This window comes from Gavialis gangeticus, unplaced genomic scaffold (assembly GCF_001723915.1).
Source record: "Gavialis gangeticus isolate Ggan-Ray unplaced genomic scaffold, GavGan_comp1, whole genome shotgun sequence".
Classification (NCBI taxonomy): Eukaryota; Metazoa; Chordata; order Crocodylia; family Gavialidae; genus Gavialis; species Gavialis gangeticus.
The window spans coordinates 5,028,176-5,040,407 of NW_017729024.1; the positions used below are offsets into that span (position 1 = coordinate 5,028,176).

At 39.7% G+C, this 12,232-nt stretch overlaps 1 long non-coding RNA gene across 1 annotated transcript; it reads right to left on the bottom strand.

Moving 5' to 3' along the window:
* Window positions 1–682: 682 nt before the first annotated feature.
* LOC109297200 lies at window positions 683–11,993 on the bottom strand. The gene is made up of 3 exons (XR_002097238.1): window positions 10,166–11,993; window positions 3,088–3,212; window positions 683–2,605 (listed from the first exon to the last, which is right to left on the bottom strand). It is a non-coding gene; the product is annotated as an uncharacterized LOC109297200 (long non-coding RNA).
* Window positions 11,994–12,232: the final 239 nt, after the last annotated feature.

Consider the following 12,232-nt stretch of genomic DNA (forward strand, 5'->3'; position numbering starts at 1 on the left):
TCAGATTATGGAACAAGGTGTCTGAGACTGGTAGAGATCTGGGAGTGATAGATATGTGCAGGATCACTGCTACAGTTGTGCCCTGAACCTATCTCTCTACACATGGACATATGATAGCACTGGGTGCAGACAGAAGTGCATTGTAACTCAGAATGCTTTTCAGGAAGTATTCTGAGTTACAACAATTCCATGGACTAAATATAAATTTACTGTTGTTTCTTTGGGGGAGGAAAATCTAGCTACTGGCTCCCAGCCTGCAGCCAGTTCCTCCTAGCAATGGCCCCTCCTCCGTTCCAGCCTTTCCCTGTTTTCAGAAGTGGGGGCAGAGGGAACTCATTCTAGGGGTTTCCCAGCCAGTGCTGGAGGGTGGGGTGGGTGAATTGGAGCTTCCTCCACCTTGAAGGGCTCCAATACACCCACCCAGACCCCAGTGTGGGCTGAAAAAACCCAGACTGACTTCTTCTGCTCCCTTTCTCCTCTCCTATTCTGAAACCTGCAACAGGCTGGGAGGCAGGACAGATATATGTTTTGAAATGGTTACGTCTATGTCTTTATCTAATCTCTTATGCAATGAGGGTTCAGAATTTCACCCAATCAGCAATCTTTGAAGTGGTCTGCAGCCATACACTTGTGTTTGGTCATGGCTATAGAGCACTTTCTGTGGCCAGACCAGGCAAGAACTGTCACTTCTGTCTGTGCCCACTAGTGCAACACTGAAGGACTGGAGAGGAACAGCAACATCAGTAAGAAGACGAGAGTAGGCAAGTAAAACCATTATGAGTTATGAATGTAGCACCAGAAGTGGCATCTTGGTGGGGAGATCATTCTTCCCATTGCTGCAATTAAAAGGCAGTACAAATGAGAAAATTGATTTGCTGAATATTCCAGCCATTGAGAGCATCATGAAAGATTCTTTATTACCAGTAGCTTCCTCTCCTCTCTTCTCTTCCAGATGACAATATTAAGCCCAGTTCAAAATGCTTGGTAAAGTCTGAAGTGCTTCTGACCTGGAAAAATGACAGCATTCTGATGGTGTGTGGCCGTTCCAAATCAAACAATTGGACCTTTAAAGCCTACAAGATAAGCTGAGACCCTGTGATGGCCTGACTGAGATGTTGACATATAGAATGCCTTTTTGCAGCTTGATTATACAGAGAAGCAAAAAAGAAAAGGACTATGTGTGCCCCAGTGCTGTCAAAAGTTTGGTAATTAAGAAGCCACTGGTCAAGTAAGCTGTTCAACAGCAAAGAACTTAGAGGTGTTGCTCTCAGCAGATATAGCCCTAAAGTCTGAGTCCAGGCCTTACAAATTACACCAAGACAGACTTTCCTAGTGAAGGACACAAAACAAAAACAGGAAAAGAGAGAGTAATAATCAACTCTCTCTGACCTGCAGGCCTATCTGCACATACTAACATGGGAACTTTGGTTTATCAAATCACTGACAGAGGAAGGATCTAGGCTCTTTCTTGCACCCAATAATCAGCACTATTTTCTGAAAATATTGATTCAGGTCCCTAAGATCTGTTTGCAGATTGTGCTGTGACACCGATCATTTGATATAATATTGTGGTATAAAAATTACTTGAAGGAGAGGACTATAATATTTAACATTAATGTACTTCACAATTGAATTAGTCATTTCTGGGCAAGATAAATGTAGTATCAAAACCCTACCCAACATTAATGCTTTCTAAAGGCCATTGATGGTAACCCTGGAGAAAATAGAGTAAGCTTTAAGAATCATTAGCATGGATTCTCCCTGTGGGAGTGGCTAGGAAATACCTCAGCCTTTAGGAGATTGGTCATCTGTTCCCAGGCCATGTGACTCCTCCACTAGCTCAATCTTTTTGCAGCTCAGAAAAAATCTTAAAACATTGATCCTGCCGGTAAATATTCTACTGGGGACTCAAAGTCACAGTCCACAGATGTGAAGGGTTCATTCAGACACACATGGGACAAATAACAGCTTAGCAGGAATTGGTTTACAATCCTTGTGGACTCCTGTAGAGCTAATAAGTCTAGAAATACCACTTGAATGGAATCATATGATAATCATATGATTATATTTTTGATACACTGCATAGTGCTTAAGTATAAAAATAAAAAATGCATTAGAGCTTAGGCTTTCCTTTATTGTATCAAATTAAATCGGATTTAATGCCTAGTTGTGTGTCATGCAGATCGGATCCATTTGTACAAGACTGTACAGTGTGAAGCTGGTTCAAATGAATGAATAGCTTTCTCATTACTTCACCCTATTCTGCTGTCTCTTTTCCTGTCCTTTGTAATGTAATGGAGGACAGCTGTGGCAGTGAAGTGAATATTAACTAACCCTAGCGCCTCAGCAGATTGCGACTTTAATCCCAGCAAATACCACTAAAATCAAAATTTAATTACATTCGGCGTAGCTCTGTTAATGCCTGAAAAATATTTAACAATTAGTGGTTGGCTTAATTAAGCAAACTGCCTTTCACAAAGCAACCTGAAAAGTTTCTCCCCCTATTTTATCCCTCAGACTAATTAGTCTGATGTAAGCTTACAGCACTTCATTTACTGTTACTGAGTCTGCCGCTTAGCTGATCCAGTTTCTGGGGCTTAACAGTCTGTAATGGAAGGAGAAGTTGTAAAGAGAGGGGCGGAGAGAGAGAGAGAGAGAGAGAGAGAAAAGGTAACTGAACAGTGCTACTCAGTAAAAAAAAACAACTCCAAAAAACCAAAAACACCACCGAAAAAGCCTTTTAGTAAACCACTAAGCATCATTATCTATTTCTTCATACTCTGTTATATACTTCAAAATGACAATCTGTTCCACCATGATATTATTGATACAAGTTCAGTATGTGTTGAATACCATGTCAATTAAGGTACAGCCACTTCTATGAAAGCACACTGCTTTATGCAGCCAGAATATAAAAAGGTGTTTACATCTAAATTAGCAGGGAATGGGTAACTCTGAAATGGTCTGAATTAGGTATTTGTTTTGAAAATCTCTAATAAAGGCAGAGAACTGTATAGCAGAAGGTGTTTCAAGGGTGACTTCAGTAATTAATTCTTGTTGTTTTAATTAAAATGATGTAACTTTGACCTTGTTTTGTTTGTGCTCTTCTGATGCATCATGCACGGCCGTTGTTCCTTTGCATTTCACAGAACTTGCATTTCTGAATCTCTTCCATGAGGCTCTATAATTACAGATGTGTCCTTGTTTGCTTGCTAAAAAAAACAACTAATAGGGTTACAAAACTTACACGTATTACTAGAAATTACTATAAACTGTTTTTTGGATTCCAAAATTGCCATTCAATACACTAGAAAAGACCCCCATAATTTATTGTTGAACAGTCAAAAGATTAAGATCTAATTTCCTGGCATAATTTTTCCAAGTGATACCAGACAGGTTAGGTTCATTTAACTTTAGCGGCAGATATTTGCCTGAAGGCACTTAATTATACAGATGTCCTTTTTCAACTTTTCAAGATTAATATTAAACACCATGGTTTTACCCATTATACATCTGCTGTGTGCAAAAATTAATCCAATTTTTGCCCGGGGTATGTGTGTTTATTGTGGAAGTTAGTATTTTGTTTCCATTTTGATGCACACTCAAGTAATGTTCAATAGTATAACATAAAAGAATATTGCAAGTCCCTCAGTAAGAAACATTGTCTACACTGAAGCCAAACCATTATTTTGTTGTTGTTGTCCTTGACGAGCTGCACTTCAGATGACCCAATTTATTATCCTGAAATCCAAAATGTTGTTCTTTGAAAGGATCTATTGGAAAGCATTTTGAATAAGCATGCCCTATACATAAGTGTATCACATTCAAATTAGGTAGAAAAGTGGAGAATGCAGGTTTACTGCTAAATAACCTAAATTACAAGTAAAATGCATTAAGAAATCAGATTGCCTTAATCCACATATGGAAGGCACCCTGATTAAAACTAGTTTAAGTCAAAATATTCTGTTTCTTTCCTGTGCCTGTCTTCCTTTGGGAATCATAGTGAAACTAGCTCTGTCTTCTCTTTGCAAAGGGTGGGCATTATGTTCTACAGCCGAGTTCCTGGTTTTCATCTGATCTTTAAATTTTACACTCTCCTTGTCATTTTATTCCCTTCCCCCCATTTCAAAATGCTTTATTTTTTATTCAGGCTGTTTCTTGTTCAAAATACTAAAAAGGAGTAAGATTTAAAGTTAGTGTGAACTGGTATGACTGAAACAAAAATTATACATAGTTTGGTACAATTCAACCTAATTGGTAGCACTTGCTTCAAGGCTCATGGTTGATTAAGAATGGGGATTAAATTACCATCATAATACTGAAAAGGTAGTCCATTCAGGTCATGGTTGAAATACTGTATGTTGACTGAAAAATGTGAAGAAGCACCTGGCAGGTATATAAATCCTCTAATGAAACAGTTTGGCTTCTTATAAAGAGGAAAAAATGAAATATTACAAAATTGAAACATGTAAAATTTATTTTACTCCCATCCTCAAAAAAACTGATTTATCTAATGGTCTATGTGACATTTGTATCAACTTCAAATGCTTTTGACTATGTAGCCATGTACAAATAACTATCTTCTTGTGAATGTATGCCTGCATTACTGTTAAGCAAATGTTCTTTCACCATCAAATTCCACTTTTCCAGTATGTTTCCTCATTGAAAAAAACCCATAACAGTTTTCCTTAATTATATAAATAATCCACTTCTCATTGTCTATTATACATCTTTTCCATTCTCAAAAGCCATTATTGCTTTTGGGTTTTTTTTAGTTAAATGCTTAAGAATTTCATAATGGCATAATATACTTAAATAGCCTTTGAATTTCACTGAAAAAGAGCAGCGTGTGTTAAAAGCCAAACAGAGATGATCAAACTCAATTCACTTCAATTCTTCTGTCACAACTTTTCATCTGAAAAAATGAACTAGAACTCTTTCTTGCTGTTTCCAGGGGGGGATCATGATATAAGGTCAAAAGTTTTGCCTTTGTCAAATGCATTAAAAAAAGAAGAAAATCAAGATTAGAATTTACGATAAGCTTAACAAAGGGTGTAAAATTGTTGCAAACCTCAAGCTATAATTAATGTACAAATTAATCTTGGGGTATTGATATCTAATGGAAAAATTCTGCTGCTGGGTGCATGCACGCATATCACTTATTGGATTTGATGAGACCTGCATACCTCTCATAGATACCCATGCATATATTGATAAAATACCTGTGGACTAGATGCATACCTTATATGAATTGGCATTAAATACTTTAAAAAACCCCCAAAAACAATGACACCGTGCCATTTCAGACCACTTAGAGAACCAGGCCCAGTTCAAGGGGAATGGTGGGGAAGGGCTGGGGATGGGAGCAGGGAGTCTGGGTTATACTACTACAAGTAGTGCTGCAGTGATTCAGGGCAGAGCTGCAAATTTTAATGTACCTCTAAGGTATAGAGTCCCCTGTACTCAGGGGACTCTAAAGATCACCCTCCCAAGACAACGTGAGCAATCAAGCATTCTCAGAAAAACTAACAGAGGCAGCTAGCACTAGAGACATGATTGTCATGGATGACTTCAACTACCCAGACGTCTGTTGGGAAGACCATTCGGCTGCCTCTAGCAGGTCAGCCAACTTCCTGGCGACAATAGATGATCTGCTTCTAACACAGGTTGTAGAAGAGCCTACCAGGGGCAAGGCCACCCTGGACTTAGTGCTGGCCAAAGAGGAGAACATCATAGGTGACCTAAGGATTGGTGGTACTCTAGGCGACAGTGACCATGACCTGATAAGGTTTACCATCCACCATAAGACTGGGAAGTTAGTCACCAGAGCAGAAGTCCTGAATTTCAACAAGGCAAATTTTGGCAAACTGAAGAGGCTCATTGGAGAGGGCCTCTGCAACCGGCATTTGGATGATCTGGGCGTGCATATCAGTGAACAATGGTGCTTCCTTAAGGAGACAACTCTCCTGGCTCAAAAACAGGCCATCCCCACACAGGCAAAAAGCAGGAAGAGAGCCAGGAGACCTGCTTGGCTCACCAATGACATTAGGGAGCTATTGAAAAAGAAAAAGAAGTGTATATGCAATGGAGGAATGGCTCAGCAACCAGGGAGAAATGCACCCATATTGCCAGGGCCTGCAAATACAAGATACAGAAAGCTAAGACAGGCCTGGAGATCAAACTGACAACCAGTATAAAGGACAACAAAAAGTCTTTCTATAGATACATAAGGAACAAAATAAAATTGGGCTCCATTGTGGGACCTCTACTGAATACTCAGGGGCAGCCCACAGTCAACATATGCAAAAAGGCAGAACTCCTGAATACATACTTTGTTTCAGTATTCCTGAAACCCAGCAAGGGCTGCTCATCTTACTAGAGGCTCAGGGAACAAGGGGAAGATAACAACCTACATGAAATCAGCCCAGAATGAGTGAAGGATTTTTTACAATGCTTGGACATCTTCAAGTCTGCTGGACCAGATGACCTGTATACAAGAGTCCTGAAAGAACTGGCCAAATGTAGAGCAGTGCCATTGGCCAAGCTATTTGAAGAGTCATGGAACTCAGGCGTGGTCACAGATGACTGGAAGATGGCCAATGTGGTGACTACAGGCCAGTCAGTCTGACTTCAGTCCTGGGTAAAATCTTTGAAAAATTAGTTAGGGAAGCCACCAACTGCAAGCTGTTAATGGATGGGGTGCTAAACAGCAACTAGCATGACTTTGTCGAGAGCAGATCATGCCTGATGATCCTTCTACAGCCAGGTCACTAACCATCTGGGCAAGGGACATGAGGTTGACGTCATCTACTTAGACTTCAGTAAAGACTTTGACTCTGTCTCCCATGGGATTCTCTCTAACAAACTGGAGAGTACTGACCTGGACTAGTCTATAGTGAGGTGGGTAGAAAACTGGCTCAGACGACGCTCCCAGAGAGTGGTGATCAGTGGGATTGCCTCATCCTGGAGGGATGGCTTCATCCCCCAGGGATCGGTGCTTGAACCTGTGCTATTCAATATATTCATTAACACTTTGGATGAAGGGGTAGAAAGCAGAATGATTAAGTTTGCAGATGATACCAAGCTGTGGGGAAACATGGGCACACCAGAGGATAGGGCAAAAATCCAGGAGGACCTTGACAGACTGGACATATGGGCAGAATGAAATCAGATGAAGTTTAACAGGGAGAAGTGCAAGGTCCTTCACCTGGGTAGGAAGAACTATTACCACAACTATACAATGGGTGGTGGCCTACTGGCTGGCACAACATCTAAATGAGACCTGGGCATCACGATTGACTGGAAGATGAATATGACCCAACAGTGTGACAAGGCTGCCAAAGGTCCAATAAAACTCTGGCATGCATCAGCCACTGTGTGGCTAATAGCTCCAGGGAGGTACTTCTTCCTGTCTATTCAGCATTGGTACTCAGCTGGAGTACTCTGCCTGGGTCAGGGCACTGCACTTCAAGAAGGGCATAGATAAGCTTAAGAAGGTACAGAGAAGGGCCACCCATTTGATTACAGGCATGGAGGAGAGACTCCAGGAACTGGGCCTGTCCAGCCTGAGGAAGAGCAGGCTGAGAAGTGACTTGATAGCTGCCTACAGGTACCTTGGGGGAAGCATCAAGAACTAGGAGAGCAACTCTTCAGAAGGGCATCTCAAGGGAGGACAAAAACCAAGGGACATAATGTAATAGAGGGTAAATTCAGGTTGGATGCAAGGAAAAACTTCTTCTCTGGAAGGGTCACCAGAATCTGGAACATGCTCCCAGCAGAGATGATGCAGTTGCCAGAGATGATGCAGTTGCCCTCCTTGGAGGTGTTCAAGATGAGTCTGGACAGGCACTTTCCTGATCTCATCTGAGCCCAGTACTTCCTGCCCATGGCAGGGGACTGGGCTTGATGATCATATAGGTCCCTTCCAGTTCTGTGATTACAACTGTCCCAGGGTACATAAGCTACCCCTCCCTATCTATATTTCCTTACTGCTTCAATTTGGCAAAGCACAGGAGGAGAGAGGAATCATTTGCCGACTAATTCCAAGGAAAAGTTCTACTGGAGGAAGAGGAAACTCAGTCAGATTTCCTACTTGTCACCTATGTGGAGAGGATCATAGGAAATGGGGTGCAGAAGAACCTCTATAGAGTTTCCTGTGCATCAATCCTACTTAGCTCAGATGATTACTTAACACACTGCAAAGAGGGGTGGATGATGGGGGAAGCACAGCCGCCAGCAAAGATGACGCTCAGAAAAGCTTCAAGGATAGGGTGGACTGAGCAACTGTGGGGAAAGGCTGCAGGATTCTAAGATGGTTGGCTGGCAGATCAGGACAGGACAGCAGATCTAAATACAAGTGTAGGCATCTCTTTAAGGAAGCCCAGGGAAGGCTGCTGTAATTTAGGGCCCCAGAGGTCTTCATGTTTTAGCTTTGATCTTCCCAATTTGGCCATGGTCTTGGTCCTCTCTCTGCCTTGTATTACTCCAACTTTTTCCAGGAGTTTCTGAAGACAGATAGGATCAGATTATATAGGAGTTCCACAGTTGGCCAGAATAATTTTAACCTTTAACAGGTTTTGCAGCATTGTTTTGGGTGCTTGGGGTACGCCTAAGGAGAGGAGAGTTGTAAGGGGGAGTTGTGAAGGGGAGATTATTAAAAAGTTTTACCTTTGAATGTTAGGGGGAAGGCCTACAGCACCATCTCTGCAACCTCTCTTCTCTTCCCCTCCCCTCCCCTCATCACTGCCTCCTTCCTAAAACTGATTTTCAGGTAGGATAAATAGGCAGGTGTAGCTTAAAGAACCTAGTAAGACAACACCAATTTATACCAGTTGTGCTTCAGTTTCTTGACTTTTTCTTATTTATAGAAAGTTCCACTTCTCCCCTGCCTCTCTTATGTTCCCCCAGAACACTCAGAGGAGGAGATTAATCCCCAAATAAAGGTAGTGGAAATGTAAAAAAAACAAACAAACCCAAAAACTATTGTCCTTTCTTTGACTGAGCTAAGTTTTGTTCTGATCTAACAGATCACAAAACTGACTTTATCCATTAGAGGAATATACTATTCCTATTACTTTAATTTCATCAGTACACATCAGTTGGCCCAATTAGACTTTTGCTTTCACGTGTGTGTGAAAAGACAGGCACTTTGTGTGTAAGAAAAATTAGATATGAACACGATCTTTAAAAGATCTGAATAATAGTAATGAAAAATATTCTCAAGTTTCAACAAAAACAGATGGAAGGATCAGTGATAGATGCCATTTTTAATGTGTTTTTGGCACAGGGAAAGACGATAAAAGAAAGCCAAGAAATGTTGTAAAACTTAATACAAATGTTGGTTGGCAGCCTTAAGCAATCATACAGAAAGGTAGATTACTTACTGATAAAAGGGGTGCGTGGTGAAATAATTTGTATTTGTGCATTCCCTTTGTATCTTAAAATTAAATCTATCCAATCATGCACTCAACAGATGTAATAGCAGGTTTTGATGACTTTTGCAAAACATTAAGTAGTAATTAGGAAAGCATCCAAACCTACTCAGCAAATTAATAGGTCTAGAAAGTTCATATTGGATTTGCTTTTTATTTGCATGCTATGATCATTTTCTGTGAATAGGCCAGGCTCTTACAAATGTTACAAATCAGTTTAATATATAGGAAAGTGAGTTTAGTGTTACAAATACACAGAGTGTTTAAAATCAAATTAGAATTGCCCATATTGGAATCTCTCTTTCGTTTTTATCATTGAGACAACATCATTCATTATTTTCCAACAGACTGGCACATTTGAAAATGTCATTTGTTCAAAAATGTTTTACTTGCTTCTCAGTAACACTGTTACTAGCTCAAATCAAAATCCAATTCCACTAGTGCTGCATTGGTGTACAGTTAGAGTATTATTTTTGCCCCTTTTCTGTCATCAGGCAAAGCTAGATGTAATAAAGGGCACATCAATAAAATGTGAACTTTAGCTGACATCATGCTCCTGGCCTCCTCAACCCCCCCCCCCCCTTTCAACTCTTATCAAGATGCTTATTAAGAGAATTAATGCAAAGGTATTTTACTGTGCACAGATTGTACTAACTCCATGCATTCAGGGTGACCATAAATAATGCTGCCTATCTATATTATTAGTATGATATGTAGCAAATAATATCAGTTACCTTTCAAAGAATTTACTTGAGACTCTTAACTCCCAATGCTTGAGAGCATAATGATAATAAATCAGTTCCTGTGTCATTACTGTCATTATGAATGCACTTTTCAGAAGACTGTAAATTAGTGTCCACGAGCATTGGTTTCAGCTGGAAACTTTGGTTCTAGCCCAAGTTCCAAGCCCTGAATCAAAGACAGTACAGCCTGCTGAGTTGCTTTTCCTGGAGGACTATTAAAGAAACTAAACCCACAAAAATTAAAGGAATGTTAGAAATAAAGTTAATCTTCTGATGTTAGCTATTCATACTGTACCTAATATCACATATGATGCTCTGAACCTCAGTAGACTAACAAAGTTTTCACTAAGGAAGCCTAGTCTGATTTTTCCTTGAAACATAAACTGTACCTTCATTCAAGTTTTAAGGTACATTTGCTTGATTAATGTGCCTTTCCACTTCCAGTCCAAGCAATTGCACTGAAATGAAAGTAAGATTATTCAAACAGGATTTTTGGCACTCAGAAAGTATTGGAAATCTTCTGGAAGTCTATATTCAGGATTTTTTTTCAGTGTTCCAATGTAATTTCCACATTCTGTGAATACACTTGGAAGAATATCTAAATTGCTGAATTTCCTTCCTGTGGTAAATTGATCACATTTAGTTATTGAAATACATGTTTTTCAAACTCAAAGAAAATATCCATATCAAAACGGGTTTTCTGTCTTGCCACATGACTCTCTGCAGCAATAATGTAAATATTTTTGCATTTAGTAATATTGTGTTTTATAATTACATCATCCTGGTGTTGTTCTTTTAATAACGTAATGAAACCATAAACCCTAAAGACAAAACTCTTTCAGTTTCAGACTCTGACTGACAGTGGTCATATTGGTACATTTTTTTATTAGGGAAGGAAGGCAGTCCAGAATATAATAAAGTGATAGAATCCATATGCTTTCCGTGCATCCATGGTAAAATATGCAAGTTCATTGCACATTAGAGAGGCTATACATTTTAGTTCTTGTTCAGAAAGTATACTTAGCTCATTAATGGGGATGTGTGTTGCTTACACATAAAACCGGTACGCTAAGAGATTCTCCCCCCTCCCCCTCTTCTTTTGTTTACTAGAGTGATGAAGGCCTATACATCTTGAGTGAGGTCATTTCATTTGCATAGAGCCTACTTCAAGTTCCTGCAACACAGAAGCTTCAAGTGGCCAGGTACATGGGAAATGGTGCTGTGTGCCTGGGATACAGACTCTGTTCTGTTTTCAAATATACCAGCAAAGGCAGGAATATCTAAGCAAGGTAAAAAGGGAAGCAAAAAGGGAGCATTTGTACTTTCCCATATCCTGAATAATTAATCCTGCCTTAGTGATGTAAAGAGGAAACAGCCATTTTTATAAGCCATAGGCTTGAGGACTTCAGGGCACTGGGAGTAGAGCTTTGAATTCTGATCCAACCCCACCAATTTCTACATATTTCACTATGCAAAACCATTTTTGCTCAGTCTTTCAAGGGGGTACATAAATTTCACTTTGCAGAGGAATTTTCCTAGCATGTAGTACTCTGCTATTGATGTCTGATAAGACCCAGATAATGAAAAGCTAAAATTAAAAAAAACCTGACAGTAGTAACAGAGGGGTCTAAATGATCCCAAGACACAAATTTACAGGCATCTGCCAGCAAGGTCAAGGAAGAAGATCTAATACTCTTATGCCGGTACTAGAATGAATCTTCTAGGAGGTGGGCATCTGGACTCTGCCAAGATCTACTGCAGTACTGGGATACATAGGTGAGTAGAAAAAAGAATTATAACATTACCCAATATGTAGGAAAGGAAACAACAGTTTCAAAATGTGCAAGCCACTGAGAGTACTTCTGGATTATTTATTTAATGGAAAAGTTGGGGTTTTATTTCCTTTAAGTAATGTATATCCTATCTAAATACATATTCATTTATTATATGGGAAGTATTGTACTTAGAGATAATAGTGAAAGAGTAGTTTCTTATTTTACAATATAGAGAATTCTAAGATGGTTGTTCAGTAAATCAATTTACTTCAGCTAACCCATA